The following is a 12436-nucleotide window of genomic DNA, read 5'->3' as shown; positions in this document are numbered from 1 at the left end:
GTATTCATTGGAAGGGCTGATGCTAAAGGTGAAGCTCCAATACTCTGGCTACCTGATGCAAAGAGCCAACTCATTGGAAAAGACCCTGATGCTGGGAAAGACTGAAGGCAGGAGAAGGGAGCAACAGAGAATGAGATGGTTGGATGGCATCACTAACTCAATGGACATAAGTCTGAACAAACTTCAGGAGACAGCGAAGGACAGAGAAGCCTGGCGTCCTGCAGACCATGGGGTTGCAAAGAGTCAGACACTACTTAGCAACAGAACAACAACAAAGGTTCTAGTTGCTCCCACTTCTCTAAGTCCACTGGCTGTGAATCTTCTCCAGTAAGGCCAGTTTCCAGGTCTGGTGCCTCTTACTCCCCTGAGGCTGCCCCAGGTTCCCTGCCTTGATTCTCTGAGGGCCTGTCAGAGGTAGACAGACCTCTCCTCTCAAGGGTGTGGTTTTGGGAGCAGAAGGTAGAAATTGAGAGGTGGGAAGGGAGACAGAAGTTCTTAGTTCCTGGCCCTAGGGGAAGAAAAGATCAGTCCAGTGGAACATAATAAATTCTGAGGTAGGTGAAAAATGCAGGGAAGTCCATTTTAGATTTGTAAGCAAGAAGGTTTAATAGATAATAAGGCAAGTTAATTGTAACATTAATTTTCTGAGTATCCTTGATTATGCTGTATCCCTTCTGTTTTAATGTTTCATCAGGGCTGCTGGTTGATACTAACTAGGAGAACTTACCACCCAGAAAGAAGTTTCCTAAAGAGCTTGTACTTGGCTACCAGTCTGAGCCTGGGGGTGTAGGGGGGCACTCAAGAAAGGCCCACTTAGTAATGAATTAATTAGTAGGTGAGACGTACAATAACAGAGGTGTGTCTTGGTGCTAGTAATCAAGTCACTAGGTGATAATTTCACAAGCTTCTTAGACAGCTGGTTCTGGGAATTAACAACAGCCCGATCTTGGGCCTCGGCAGCTCTGATGGCTTCCACCATTCGTGGGGCAAGCAGATGGGATCTCAAACTCCTTTGGGACATCTCTCGCACCTTCTTCTGGACCACGACAGCGCATTCCCACAAGCGACCAGTATCAGTATGGCCTCAGGCCACTTTATTAAACACCCGATGATCAAAAAAGCTGCTAATTCATAATTTGTGTTCAGTGAGTCAAAGCAAATCACACAGATCACTGGGTCTCAAAGCCAATCTACTGTGAAACTCCACCAGCGCAGAGGCCACTCTCCACGGGGCCCATGGGGCCTTAGAAATCTGCTTGCCCTCAAGTTCATGGCTCAGGAAACTAGACTGTCAAGGTCAGGCTGCTCCCCATGTGTACTCATGGAGCAGCGGCACCCCATCAAAGCCCACAGGGGTGGGTGGGCAGTCCAGATACAGTAGCCACCAGGCTGAGAGTCTCAGGGCTGACTGAGCTCAGGGTCATGGAGGATAAGGGAGATGCCACACACCTGGACCCAACACCTGCCAGTGTCAGCAACTGAAGCAGGGGCTCCAGATAAGGTAGGATAACCTGGGGCCCCTGGCCTGTGTCTCCCCTGGCCACAGCCAGCCAGGGCTGTCACACGGCTGGGGACAGAGCTCCACACTCAGGGGTCTTCCTGACCACTCACAAGCATGGAAGAGGCGGGCTGTGTGAAAGGTACCATGCTGAGACGCTCACTCCTTGGAAGAAAAGCCATGACAAACCTAGACAGCATATTAAAATCAGAGCCATTACTTTGCTGACAAAGGTCCATACAGTCCAAGCTATGGTTTTTCCAGTAGTCATGTATGGATGTGAGAATTGGACCATAAAGAAAGCTGAGCACCAAAGAATTGATGCTTTTGAACTGCGGTGTTGGAGAAGACTCTTGAGTCCCTTGGACTGCAAGGAGATCCAACCAGTCCATCCTAAAGGAGATCAGTCCTGAATATTCATTGGAAGGACTGATGCTGAAGCTGAAACTCCAATACTTTGGCCACCTGATGCAAAGAACTGACTTGTTGGAAAAGACCCTGATGCTGGGAAAGACTAAAGGCAGAAGGAGAAGGGGACGACAGAGGATAAGATGGCTGGATGGCATCACTGACTTGATGGACATGAGTTTGAGCAAGCTCCAGGAGTTGGTGATGGACAGGGAAGTCTGGCGTGCTGCAATACATGGGGTTGCAAAGAGTCAGAAACAACTGAACTGAACTGAGCTTGTGTCAGGAATCACTGTTATACATTACCTACTGAGGCATCCACGGAAGAAAACCAAACTTGCAGACAGACCAGCAGAGAGCAGCTCTAGTGAAGTTCCAAACCAAAGATTATAATCCAAAAACTAGAAGAGGATTCAGATTTGGTTCATGCCTGGGGCCATGTAGGCAGGACAGTATTCCTTTCATAGAACTGCACGTATTTTAAAATAAAACCCATTTTTGCAATGCCACTTGCAGGAACAGAGTCTAAAAAGTATATTCAAGGGGAGCCCTGGACTCTGGCACTGCCCCTTCCCAGCCAGGTGCTGCCAGGTCAAATAACCAGCCCGAGTTCATTTCATCATCTTTGAGCTGAGGCAGGGACTGACTCATCTGGAAGGTCCCTCAGCCCTGACACTGGTCCTCTGACCTCACTGAGGACAAAGGTTGGGATTGGAGACCAGGTCCTGAGAGGCCAGGGTAAGGACAGTAGGTTGGTTCCAGGTTGGCCAGAGAGCCACGCTGCCTCCCGTGCCCTGGGCACCCCTGGTCTTGGGAAACCTCACCCCCTTCCTGACCTGCACTCTCAGCTGCAGGGATATGGAGGCAAACAGCCATATCTGGGCCACGCACGGGAGGCTCAGGTGGGTCCTGCAGGTGCTGTCCACGCCAGGGAACCCCCTCCACCTTTCAGTGAGCGCATCTGTTTCCAGGCAATTCTTCCCACAGTCCCAGACCTTGGGTCTCCTGGAGTGCCCCCAATTCTCTAAACATGCTTCAACTGAAGAAAAGGCCCTCATGGGGTGCAGCTGCTCTAGTCCACCTGACCTCTCTCACGTGCAGCCACAGTTCTGAGGCCTGGAAGGAGCTCGGTAACCCGTCAGGGCCAGGCAGAGGTGGAGAGAGGCTCAGCCCACAGCAGGCCAACTCTCAGCCTCCAAACCCAGGACACAAATCCGCCAGGTGATGCTGCCTAGCCAAAGACACCTCCAGCCAAGGAAGCAGGGGTCTCCTCTGGGGAGGTACCAGGGGAGGCGTTGCAACAGGTCCCCTGGGGTGATGGGGGCCTAGCTGCTCCACCCCAGGTGTGCACAGGTGACTGGCAGAGCAGGCTGCATGCACTCCCAGGGGACCCCGTAGCCAGGGCCGGGAGCCCCTGATCTTGTCCAGTTCCCTTGCCTGTAACACCCCCTCACATCACACCCTTACATCCTAGACACAGGCATGCACCTTACCCGCCTCATCTCATTGAATCTTCACAAGGTAGGTGATGTTATTCCAATTTTACAGGAGAAGAAACTGAAATTAAACAAGGGCTCATAACTAGAGGATAAGGTTTCTTCCTGCTTGCTCAGTCATGTCCAACTTTTTGTGACCCCCATGGATTGTAGCCCGCCAGTCTTCTCTGTCCATGGAATTTTCCAGGCAAGAATACTGGAGTGGGTTGCCATTCCCTTCTCAAGGGGATCTTCCCCACCCAGGGATGGAACCTGTGTCTCCTGCATCTCCTGCAAGAATCCTCCTGCAGGTGGTCTCTTTATCACTAGCGCCACCTGGGAAGTCCTCTCTTCTTATTTTTTGATGCACAATCCCATCCTACAAGCAGCAATAACCCCACCTTTTCCCAGAAAGGCTATGAGATATTTTTTAACACTAAAATCAAAATTTCCACCAAGATACAAGCCCTAAGGCACTTACTGTGAGCTGCTTGCACTTTTCATCTGAAACAAAGCTGTACATCGACAGATTTCCACAATTTCCATACACATGGGTGGTCTTTAGCTCTAGGCTCTGGAATTCCTAAATTACCTGCTTCATATTTATAAATGTAAGTGTGTCTCACTTAGCAAAAGGAATGTGCTCCCCCAAAACGTGCCTCCTTCAGCAGTGAGCCCCCACCCCCACCCAGTGCTGCACCGAGGAATCAAAGGTGACCAGGAGGCCACCCCAGGGCCCACGAGCCCAGCACTGCCAGAGAAGGTCTAGGTCCAGGGAAGGCCACGATGATGGACAAGGAGGGCAGCTGTCATCTCTCTAACTCATCTGCTAGTGTTGCCTCTCATACTACAGTTTAAAAGCTGCAGACCCAGCTTTGGCCCAGCTTTTGCAAACTTTTGGCCACCAAGAAAGCTTGAACCCTGAAGAGAATCTGAGATGCCTCTTTCCCGTGATTACGAGGAATGGGCTTCTTCAAGCTGAACCTTGAGCTCTGCTGGTCTGGGATGAATTTTCTGGTGCTCCCACTCCAGTGAGGGGGGAAGGGCCTTCTGGTCAGAATTCAACTCCCTCCAGAGCTGCCTTTCTTGTACCCACTGCTGCATAAATACCTCCCCCAACACTCCAGCCCACCTGGCTGCCCCTCTGCCTGCTCAACCTCCATCTCCCTTCCTCCCCTCCATCCCTTCCCCACCCTCCTCACACAGGGTTCTGTCCTGTCTCTCACAGACAGGGCACCTGGTAAGGCCAGCACTGCTGTTCTTCTCACCCCTACGATCCCAAAATCCATCCCAGACCTCACCCCGCACCCGGTGCTCAGGAAGGCAGAGCAGTTGGGCTGGACACACCAGGTAATGAAACCACAACACAGATTTCCCGCTCAGCTGACCCTTTCAGCCTCTGGACACAGATAAGCAGATAAGAAACCATCCTAAAGTCAACCTTTGGCCCCCCACAACCTCCCAGGACCCAGCCTTCTAATTAACATCCCATCCGCAGAACCCTAACCTCTCCCACTCTAAGATCAGAGAGGAATGGGGCTCAGTCACTCCCCCAGGATGGTGAAGACCCCCAGGACAGCAGGAGGGGGACAGTCTGAGAAATATCCAGAGTATAAAGCAGAGCATACAAAGCGGCAAGAGAAAGACAGGGATGGGTGGGGTGCCACGTTCTTTCAGGAAGAGGTTAGAAGGCATCACACACACTCCAGAGAGAGACGGGATCTCGGAAACATGGTAACGGGTTCTGATACCACAGCCAGTGAATGAGCGTGGCCTGAAGCCTCTGCCTCTGTGTCATCCAGAGGATGAATCTGGAGAGTTCTGGCTCTACTTTCCAGTTCTGAAAGTGAGCAGCGGCCCAGATGCACAGACCCTCACTCCTGCTCCTCCGCATGGTCGTGGGCTGGCCGTGACAGCACCTGGCTGCCCACCTAGACATGCAGTGCCTGAGAAGACTGCTCCAGGGTGCCGTTGAAGTCACTTCTTCATGCCCTAGTGGCCTCCTTTAGACTGGGCAGCAGTCTTGTTTCAAAAGAATTGTTCCTTGAGATGCATGGAGACAGTAGCATGGAAACACATACACTACCATATGTAAAACAGATAGCCAACGGGAATTTGCTATATGACTCAGGAAACCCAAACCGGGGCTCTCTAACAACCTAGAGGGGTGGGAAAGCATGGGAGGTGGGAAGGAGGGGACATATGTGTACCTTTGGCTGATTCATGTAGATGTATGGCAGAAATCAAACCAATATTGTAAAGCAAACATCAATTAAAAAGAAATAAACATAACTATAAAAAAAGAATTGTTCTTTTTTTCCTTTTAAACACAAGATTCTAAAAATAATGAATAAAATGAATGAATCTCCCAAGTGGGTAAACAATCAGACTAAAACTTCATCTAACCCACGACAGCTGGACCAAGTGTTTATAATACCCCAGCTCAGAAATGCAACCGTGAGAAAACTCCTTTACGAAATCCTTCCTCTTGGAATCTGACGAGTCACCACATCCTGCACAGTCTCTAACAGCCCACAGGGACAGGGATGGCTCTAAGTGGGGCTTTAAGATGGAAGTCACCCCACCAGAGGCAGGCTCATGGCTCAAGTACCCAGGCTGACCTCGCTCTGTAAGCTCATTCAGGCCTGCAGATTCCAGAACATTCCCCAAATGGGGGGCAGAGGGGAAGACTGCAGCTCTAGGGTGTCAGCTGTCCTCAGAGATCTTGTGAAGTTCTGCTGCTGGGGGAAGGCCTCTGTTCATTAAAGCTAACTTAGATGCTTTGGGAAAAAACTCTCCCAGGAGTTGCAGGGTGGGAAGGAGCAGGGGAGAAGACACCTCTGCAGCAACCAGCCTCCACAACCTAAGGAAGACGGGCCAGAGCCTGCAATGACAGCCACACAGTGCCCAGCGGGTCCCCACCTGGGAAGCCATGCTCCCAGCAGACCCTTGGAGGGGCCCACTGGTAGATGAACACATGGCAAAGAGGCTGGGCCATGCAGTCACAGAGAAACTCCCCCATCACCCATTACCGGCAGGCTGTGTGGCCTGGAGCACTTAACCTCTCTGAGACTTGGTCTCCTCATCCTTACCATAACCCTGAAGGCTGTTCCACTAAGATTAAAACAGATTCTCTGCAACACCACCTAACAGAGGGGTTGGCACAAAATATGTTAACGACATTTTTTTAATTTCTTCCAGAGAAGAGAAGGAAAATTGGTACCTAACACTTTTTATTTTAGGCTATGCTGTGTGGCATGTGGGATCCTAGTTCCCCAACCAGGGATTGAACCTGTGCCCACTGCATTGGGAGTGCAGAGTCTTAACCACTGGACCACCAGGGAAGTCCCCCTAATAATACTTTAATGAAGTTTTACAAGAACTTTCACATTCAACAGGTCTCCTAGCAATGCTGAAACTGGAACGCAGATCTCCCTTTTCATTTTTCCCCCTACAAGCACAGAGTTTAAATTTCAAGACATTAAAAAAATTCTGTCCTGGTCCAGAAGACCAAACATCAGAAACCAGCCTGGCTAGGCATGGGTGGCCTTGCAGTAGGTCCACCAGCACTTTCTTGCCCAGCAAGCACACTACTCAAATATGAGGCCAGGGCCACTTTCTCTACATTCCTGTCTTGGTAGCTGATTTGTGATGTGGGTCAGCAGAGGCTGGGTGAAGTCTATGGGGTCGGGGGACCCTGGGAGCTCAGCACCCAGTGAAGACCTAGAGCATTTATGCATATGGGGAGGTCTGCAGTCAGTGGGGTCATGCTCCCGTGCTCCCCCAGGGTAAATGCCAGCATCCTTGAGCCGAGAGATGACTGGAGTCTCTAGTCAATACAACCCTACTCAACACAATGCAGAGCTCAAGCCTTGGGACACTGTGACAAGCTCTTCCAAGTCAGGTGTTTTGTCAAGTTCCTACCACCTGCCTCAAAAGGACTTCCAGAAGCTTCCTACTTGTTTAGTAGCTTGGACATGCCTCTGCTAAAAGATATTCAATGTTCACCCTCTTCCAAAACAAAGATGACTTTCAGATAGCCATCCAACCATCTTGATGTATGACACAAGGTCCCTTGTGACCTGCTAGGTGACCAGAACAGCTTTCTAGGTTGTGTACTGCACACCACAGGGGCACCGCTCCAGACACAGACACGATGGCTCCCCTGAAGACGTGGAACACAGAAGCCCTGACTATGGGGCTCCCAGTCACTCTTACGTCTTGTATGTGGCTGCTGCCCACCAGGCTCCCCTCACTCCAGCCACACTCGGCATCTCTCCAATCTCTAACAAGATGTGCTATTTCAGGGTCTACAGCTCCGTCCAGAACACCCTGTTCTCTCCCCTCCCTGACCAGCGGAGGGCTGGCCACACACTGAAATGATGCCCTGACTTAACCAGGTCGAGCATAAGCATGCAGCGCACCCCTGGCCCTTAGTCATCCCTCAGAAACCGTTAGCTGCTGTTACTATTTCAAGATTACCTCCAACACCCCTCCCTGATTCCCAGACAGAACCATCCATCCATCCACCCATCAGTTTAGTGAATGCCCACCCTGTGCTAGGTAGGTACTTGGCATTTGGCAGTGAATACAACAGAAAAAGTCCCTGCTGTCATGGAGCTGATGATTTGGTACAAAAGACAAATAAGCAATAAATAATTCAACAGTAAGAGTATCAAAACTCAGCAGAGAATAAAAATGAGTAAGTGACTGAGTGGCTGCTGTAGACTGAGTGAGGCGACAGCTGGGCCCCATTCTCCACTCCCCTGTAAAGTCCTATTCAGCCACGCCTCTGCCATGGCCTCATAGAGAGTGATGAGCTTCCTCCCTCCTGCTGACTCGGACTGTGTGATCTACTTTGGCCAAATGGATGTCCGTGCATATGATACAAGCAAGAAATACATTTGCTTCCCACTCTGTGCTGCTGCTGTCGCCATAAGAACAACATGCACCAAAAGTTCACTAGTCCACTAGAATGAGAAACCCATGGAGGAGAGCTAAACTGAAGCTGCAGCTTGCAGCCAAAACCAGCTGAAGCCCAGCCTACATCAGCCACACCCCAGCCAACCCACATCCCAGCCAACCCACACACATGTGAGCAAGAAATGTGCGGTAGTGAGCCACTGACGTCTGGGCTGTTTGTTACAAAGCATTAGGTGAAAAGAGCTAACTGTGGTTAGATGGTTAGGATAGGTCTCCCTGAAGTGGTGTTGCTTAAACTGAGATATGAATGTCAAAAAAGTCCCAGTCACAGGAAAAATCAGAAGAAAGAGCCTCTTGGATGGAGAATACACTGGTGCAAAGACTCTTTCCCATGAGACAATCCTTCCCCCTCCAATTTCTGATGCATCTGTGTGTATCACCCAGACAAGGATGCAAGGAACACCTGTGGTCAGGGTGTGTCTTGTACTCACATTTGCAGCCGCAGGGCCTGGCCCAGTTACTGGCACAGAGCAGAAGTTAGCTGCACAAATGGCTATCATAGAAAGAAACTGAATGAATAGTCCATTCTCCACTGTGGTGTCCCTTTAGTAAGAGCCAAAATCCAGCTGCAGAAAGGCTGAAAAGTTCTCAACTAGGGTGGGGTGGTGGTGATCTGGGGACCATTTGGCAATGTGTCTGGGGACATTTTTGATTGTCACAACTAGGGGGGAGGATGCTCCTGGCATCTCCTGGGTGGAGGCCAGGGCTGCTGCTGAAGACTGCATGGTGCACCAGGCAGTTCCCACAATGAGGAACTGTCCAGCCTCAAATGTCAACAGCTCTGAGGTTGAAAAACCCTGGCCCAGAGCAATGCCTTCTTCCCTTTTGATTCCTGAGTCTTCACTTGAAACTTGCTTAAGCTTTTGGACTGAAGAACAAGGAACTCTGAGGACAAAGATGGAACAAGAAGATTTATTTTTATATCAATTATATACCTCATGGACTAAGAGGATAATACTACCAATACTTGCTAAATGAAAGGACACAGCAGCTTGACAAATGCACCCACAATAGACAGAAGGAAGGTCCAAATCCCATAGATAGAGACGATTAAGACCAGAGAAAAGCACCTGGTCTGTCTCCTCCCTGGAGGAGCAGATGCAGGAATAAACATCTCATAGTTGGCATTTGATACTGACGAAGGATTATCCGCTTGAAGTCTGTGGACCAAGTTAGGGAGAGTCAGTGAACCTCTAAAATTGGCGGGGGCGGGGGTGATTTTTGCCCTCTTCTGGGGAGCAAATTCCATTGCTTTCACCAGGTTCTCCAAAGGGTCTGTTTGCCCAGATGATGAAGAACCACAAAACCAAAAGTACTCCATCTCCTCGTACGGCTTCACAGCAGAAATACAAAACATCAGGTCATGGCACTTTGTGTCTCTTCTTACACATGTGACCCCATTAGTCACCCTGGTTTTTTTCCGCAGGCCAAATGATTCCCTTTCTACTTAAAGGAATCTATTTTTAAAATGTTTAATCATGTTTGGCTTCAGATTTTTTTTTTTTAAACTCAACCCTCAACTGTCCCAAGTTGTTACTGAGTGATGGACCCCATACTGGGTCCTGGAGAGTGAAAAAGAACTTCAAGAGCCCAGGTCTACTAGAGGAAAAGAAGCCACAGGAAATAGACTGATTGTGAGAGAAGAGGACAGGCTGGAAAAGGTGGTAGTCCCTACTGTCCAGTGGTGATTCAGTTACACATATGTATACATTCTTCTTTCCATGCTTTTCCATTATAGTTTATCGCAGGATATTGAATATAGTCCCCTGTGCTCCACAGTAGTCCCCAAGAAGGAGTAAAATGGGCTAGTCACACTCAATTGTGGGTTTTCACACATGCTGACAACACAGAGCTTTTATATACATATGAATAGATGGATCAGCAAGTGTGTCGGTGCGTGTGTGCTCAGGCATGTCTCTTTGCAACCCCATGAACTCTATTTTGGCCACCTGATGCGAAGGGCCGACTCATTAGAAAAGATCCTGATGCTGGGAAAGATTGAAGGCAGAAGGAGAACGGGACAACAGAGGACAAGATGATTATGGCATCATTAACTCAATGGACATGAGTTTGAGTAAACTCCGGGAGCTGGTGATGGACAGGGAAGCCTGGCGTGCTGCAGTCTATGGGGTCGCAAAGAGTGGGACATGACTGAGCGACTGAAGAAGCCAGGATCCTCTGTCCATGGGATTCTCCTGGCAAGAATACTGGAATGGGTTGCCATGCTCTCCTTCAGGAGATCTTCCCAATCCAGGGATGAGCCTCCATCTCTTATGTCTCCTGCATTGGCAGGGATGTTCTTTACCACTAACGCCACCTGGGAAGCCCTACTATGTGCGCGTGTGCTCCGTTGTGTCTGACTCTTTGCAACCCCATGGACTGTAGCCCGGCAGGCTCTTCTGTCCATGGGATTCTCTCGGCAAGAACACTGGAGTGGGTTGCCATTTCCTCCTCCAGGGTAATACTTGGATCGTAAAAGCAATTTAACCCAATTTCTCACAAGGACCAAAGTTAAATACAGAAAAGGCAAAAAGTAATAAACTGTACACTCATGGAAGTCACCAGAACAATGAGAGGGTTCCAGCTGCCTGCTCTGGCCTTCTCAACTCTACATAGCCTTACCTGGATTGAGTGCAGATATCCTGACTTCCTGGAACTGTCTTTGAGTGAGCTTGAGAACAAATGCACCAGCTCAGTGGAGCATACCATCTGAAGACAGAAAGAGAGTTCTAGAATCTCAGCAGTATGACCGTCACACAAACAGCACAACACGAAAGGGATCTGCAGTCTCACAAGCACACGGAAGCCCCTTTATACAGAACCACGGAACTCAGCAAACTTGGGATTCCAAGGACTCTGTCCCTCTCGATGCAAGATGACTCATGTCCTGAGAGTAGAACTTTCTGCAGACTCTCAGCTGCAGAAACCCGCGTCATGGCTTTCTCCTTGGAGATTCGATTCCCTCTCTGCTCTCTGAGTGCTTCTGAGGGATTACTCAGCCTCGCTCAGCCCTGCAGCCTCCCAGAGCCTTGCCTGGAGACACCCGGGATGTGGTTTTTTAGTCACTGGTTCTGACTCGACCCTTCCTTGCTTATTCCTTAGTTGCCGTTTCTCTAGTTTCTGATCCAGGTGCATTGGCATCCCAAGGATAACTGATTAAGACTCAGGAATCTAAATTTTGCACCCCCACTCCAGGTGATTCTCTTTTATTCACTGTTCTAGGGGGTAGGCATGCGTACTCAATCGCTCAGTCATGTCTGACTCTTTGCAACCCTATGGACTATAGCTCTCCAGGCACTTCTGTCCATGGGATTCTCTAGGTGCTATAGTAAACATCAAAACAAAGCCAAGATCCTGGAACCTTCCTGGTTCTTTAAACCAAACTGTGAACATTGCGATCGCTTTACATCAACTCCCTCTGCCTACTGCCTGTTTTTCTTCTGTCCATTCATTCTCTTTCCTAACAATCTTCTGATCCTTCTCACCCTGAGTTACATAGTCACCATCACGGACTGGCCTGGAGGAAACTGCCAGGCCACGGCCCAGTCCTCTCTGTACACCATCTGAGTCATGCGACACACACAGACTTTCAAACTCCACAGCTCAAGTTTAAACGCCTGGCGACCTATCACCGTTCCTAACTTTCTTCAGCCTCAACTGTCTTGAATTAGCACCATCTGAGTAGGCTCCCAACCTTGGCAGCACCTGAAACTCACCTGGGGGCCATGCCCAGGCAGCATCCCAGAACAGTGAAATCTGAAACCCAGATGTGGGCATCGTTCAAAAGCTCCCAGGGATAGCCCGGGAACAATGGGAACACCCAAGCGTGTCGCAGTATCCCCAGCCAGCCCCAGGCTGAAGGTCCCATATCTGCCAGCCAAGGGTTGGGAGCACAGTTCACATGACTGTGTACTCAAGATAACAGCACCCAGTCCCAAGTAATCCACAGTAAGCCTTCGTTGGCTGACTGTTCTCTCTGTCATTGGTGCTACTTTCCACACCTCCAGTGGGTCATTCATTCCATCTGGTCTTTCTGGGTCTTCCTCATTGTCCTCCTCCTGCCTTCATCAAG

The 12436-nt window shown here is 49.7% G+C and overlaps 1 protein-coding gene and 1 non-coding gene across 3 annotated transcripts in view; both read right to left on the bottom strand.

The window, feature by feature from the left end:
* ADCY3 (adenylate cyclase 3) overlaps nt 1–12436 on the bottom strand; it is an 80810-nt gene that overhangs the window by 44991 nt on the left and 23383 nt on the right. The window lies entirely within an intron of this gene.
* Nucleotides 6653–6725, bottom strand: TRNAG-CCC (transfer RNA glycine (anticodon CCC)). The gene has a single exon. It is a non-coding gene; the product is annotated as a tRNA-Gly (tRNA).

The sequence above is a fragment of the Odocoileus virginianus genome, chromosome 2, assembly GCF_023699985.2.
Source record: "Odocoileus virginianus isolate 20LAN1187 ecotype Illinois chromosome 2, Ovbor_1.2, whole genome shotgun sequence".
Classification (NCBI taxonomy): domain Eukaryota; kingdom Metazoa; phylum Chordata; class Mammalia; order Artiodactyla; family Cervidae; genus Odocoileus; species Odocoileus virginianus.
This window is presented reverse-complemented; position numbering and strand designations above follow the sequence as displayed.